Source organism: Mastomys coucha, unplaced genomic scaffold (assembly GCF_008632895.1).
Source record: "Mastomys coucha isolate ucsf_1 unplaced genomic scaffold, UCSF_Mcou_1 pScaffold6, whole genome shotgun sequence".
Taxonomy (NCBI): domain Eukaryota; kingdom Metazoa; phylum Chordata; class Mammalia; order Rodentia; family Muridae; genus Mastomys; species Mastomys coucha.
The window spans coordinates 74671099-74675427 of NW_022196912.1; the positions used below are offsets into that span (position 1 = coordinate 74671099).

The window sequence follows — 4329 nt, forward strand, 5'->3', positions numbered from 1 at the left end:
AGGTCTCCCACATTCCCGGTTCGTGGAACCCCACGCAGGTAGGAGCTGCGGGACGGCTTCCTACAATTATAATAGCTATTCTCTATTTTACATTGTACTAAATATGTATTATTTTATTTAAACAATAATTTAAGTAGTAGGAAATATTTATTAATAAATATTCTTTAAGTCCATATACTATTACCTAGATATAACTCATAATTTTTAATTATACTATTTTAAAAACAATATAATTTTTTCATAATAATCCCATTATTCCTATCATACCATAATATATATTTTTTATTTCTATATTAAATTATTGAATCAGAGAAACTTTTTCTCATGTAACATGAAATTCAATAATCAAGTTTATGCCTCTATTTGACCAAATTTAGCAATGCTTGTAAACATTTGTTTGATTTTTGTTTTTGTTCTTTTGTGCCACATAGCAAGTTTCATTCACAAGTGCATTATCCTCACATACTGGTGGAGAATATATAATGGCTATTACATTCACTTTGTGCTATTCCTTCCACACAGGATGGATAAAAGTTGATTTTTGGAAAATGACAAACTCTATCATGCAATTTCCAGGGATTTCAAGAGTCCCATTTATCTTGGAACATTTTCTTTGTAAGAAATGTGCTGTAAAATGTGATGCAATGGGCCATTTATCCACAAAAGCCACTCTTGATTAAGATTACATCTCTTACAAAACATGTTAATAATGCAGTCAATCTTGAACTCATAGTTAATTGAGCAATACTTTCATGCAGATTTATCAACCCAAACTATGTGTAGTTGGCAAGTCCCACTTTTCCTTAACAATACATAGTAAATGATAAGCACTCCTTATTTCACATTTATCATTACAAGTCTATTTGTCTCCCAAGAAAGCACATCTTGCTGAATGTGAAACATATTCCTGGCCTTGATCCTGTCTTCTAAGATCCTGTTCTTTGGTTTATAAATATCTTTATTAATCATCTTTTCAGTCTATGATTCCTGTCAGAATGGACCAACTTCCTGTGTACTCCAAGAATTAGGGATGAGAAAGGGCCTGGGAACCTAAATTGACCAGGATGGTTTGCAAGACCAAGAGCATTCTTCACAGTGAGGTTATAACACTGTTTTTACTATTTTTCATATCAGATTTTCCTTTACTCATCACATTTATTAATATTTACTTTTAGCAAGCCATGGTTTCATTACATAATGGGAACAAAATACCCATGGAAGGAATTGCAGAGACTAACTATGGAGCAGAGACTGAAGGAAAAACAAGCCAACCAGATATAGCTATCTCCTGAGAAGCTCTGACAGTACCTGACTAATACAGATGTAGAGGCTCACAGCTATCCATTGAACTGAGTACAGGGTCCCCAATGAAGGAATTAGAGACAGGACCAATGGAGCTAAAGGACTTGCAACCCCCTAGGATGAACAACAATATGAACTAAATAGTACCCTCAGACCTCCCAAGGACTCAACCACCAACCAAGGAGTATATATGTTAGGACTGATTGTTCTGGCAGCGTGTGTATAGTAGAGGATTGCAATTTGATCATCAATGGGAGGAGAGGCTCTTGGTCCTGTGAAGGTTCTTTGACCCAGTGTAGGGGAATGCCAGGGCCAACAAGTGGGAGAGGGTGGGGTGGCAGGCATGGGAAGGGGGAGACAACAGGGGTTTGTTTTGTTCTTTTGTTTGTTAGTTTGTTTGTTTGTTTCTGGGAGTGGAAACTGGGAAAAGAAAAATCATATGACATGTAAATAAAGAAAATATCTAATAAAAAAAAAAGAAACAGGTTAGAACAAGAAGAAACTCCATCTTCCAGGATCTTCTCTTTCTAATGGAACAGAAGAATAGAGTTGTTCAGCTGGTGGTGAAATGATGGACTGAAGAGGCTCACGAAGCATTTCAGTTTGCACAATGTGTCATCAACCTGTTAATTCACTTTTTTCTTTTTTTAATTTTCAGTACACTTTTGCACACTCGGTGGCGGTATTTGTGTTTGGCATTACTTCATTTTAATCATGGGATTAGAATTCAATGGAGTGTAATATAAATATCCCTGCATTGTTGACTTTCAGAAACAGTTAATAAGAGCAAGCTGGTTTGATGAAAAAGTACCCACAAAAGTGGTCTTCATGAAATGTTCCAAGGACATTAATATTGACCAGTACTGTTTTCAGATTTATATAGGACCAAGATCTAAGTGCTACCTCTCAATTCCCAATTTACTATTAAGAATCCCTCACATGGATCACATTGAGATTATTATCCCAGACAAGTGAAGAAATTTCTTGGTTCTATAATTAAGAAATTGCATATCAGTAGCACGGATTCAAGTTAAAAATAAGTCCCACATACGAGTCTACATTCATTTTGCTCTGAGCACTAAAATATACAAATATGGAAAAAAAATTTACCTCTTACTAAAGAATCACTTCGACTACTTACAATATATGTGATTACAATGATTTCCATTTGTTAATCTTCCATGTGTAAGATATTGTTCTCTTCCAATCACCTTCTAATCACCACCTTTGTGAGCCTTGATAGTCATCGTATTTTCTCCCTCTCCCACTCCCTCTCTCCCTCCATCCTTTTTCCCCTCCCTCCTTCCCTCTTTCTCTCTCTCTCTCCCTCTTCCTCTCTGTTTTTCTCTCTCGCCCTCTCTTTTGCTCTTTTCCTCTCTCACTCTCTCTCTCTGCCTATGAACCAGGATGTAGATCTCAGCTATCGCTCAAGGTCCATGCCTGTTACCATGCTCTCTGCCATTATTATAATGTAGTAAATCTCTGAAAATGTAAGTAAATCCCAATTATAGTTTCTCTTATATTAATTGCCTTGGACTTAGTGTCTCTTCCAGACAATACAACGGTGAGTAATAAAGCCATTGAATATCAAATTATAATTGGGAAGTAGTTTGAAAATCTCATCACAATCAATTGAAGAATTTGTAGGACGGAATATGTTTCTTAATGGAGAAGTACTATATTATTTTAAATATTCATATAGATATATAGTGTATCATGATCACCACCACCCTCACATTCTCCTCTCAGGTTCCAGAAATTATCTCCCAAATATCTTGTATCCTTTTCTCAACTTCATTTTAATTAGATTTTTGGAATTTTATTTTCTTTAAAACACACAAACATATTATAAAAATATGCTTTCAGTTAATTTCAGGTGTTGGGCTACTTCAGATTTCTCAAAGCAACTGACCATCATTTCCCTTATCATCTAGCAGTTTCATGATTTTACCAGTAGCAGATAGTTTTTGCAATTCTGTGACATTTGGAAATCAGAGCCCTTCTCAGGGAGAGAATAAATGCTAGGTTCTTGAGAGGCAGTGTTTGTTGATGGTCATTTCTGTTGTCCCTGAGTCTTGATCATTCAGTTGGATTGGTTGTGGTTTGTTAATTGTATTGCTCAAATATAAAACCAGAAAAAAAGAAAGTAGAAATCAGATTTAAGACTCTCTCTCACTGTTTCTCTCTCTCCTTGTCTCTCCATCTATTATTTTTCTTTCCTATTTAGTGTTGAAAGGGAAAGCAAGGGTAGAATAAATAACTCATAAAGAATGAAAGATCAGCTACACTTTGTTTCTCAATGATATCTAATTACTGTTTCCGATATGTGTCCATATGTGGGTCAACTACCTGGCTACGGGTACCCTATTCCAGTGCCTGTTGCACTCAGAAGAAGTTAACCTCAATCCCTCACCAAGTAATCTTGAGTTGGATTCAGTCTACCATGGTAATCTGAATCCACAGAGCCACCCGGGACACAAGAGAATAAACAATACAGCCTGCAGAGAGTTGTCCTAGTCTGGGCTTCTGAGAATTATGAATGGAAGCTTCAGCAACCAAAGTATTCTATTTTCAGTTGCTGCATTTAGCTAGGTTTCTATTTATGTGTCTTTGTCATTCAACATTGACCTGCAAAGGAACCATTCTGGGCTTATGTGATGGAGATAAATCCTGCACATATGATATGGTGGAAAATCCTGGTCATCAGTTTATGTTAACTGTTCTGGATTTAGTGAAGAACCACTTGTGATTACCATGGATATCTCCCTTTAGTTAATAACTCCATTTCCCTTTTTATTTCCCTGAAGATAGATTCAAGCTATAAAAGAATTAAAAGATGAGAATGAAAGACTGGGATTTTCTTTTTTTTTTTTTTTTTATTTTAGATATTTTCTTTATTTACATGTGAATTTCTCCTTTCCCAGTTTCCCCTCCAAAATACAAAAAAACAAACAAAAAACCCTGTTCCCTCCCCTCTCCCCATGCCTGCCACCCCGCCCTCTCGCACTTTCTGGCCCTGGCATTCCC

At 36.2% G+C, this 4329-nt stretch overlaps 1 pseudogene; it reads right to left on the bottom strand.

Annotated features, from left to right (window-relative positions):
- The window catches only part of LOC116081032, a 116402-nt pseudogene that overhangs the window by 1444 nt on the left and 110629 nt on the right, over positions 1 to 4329 (bottom strand).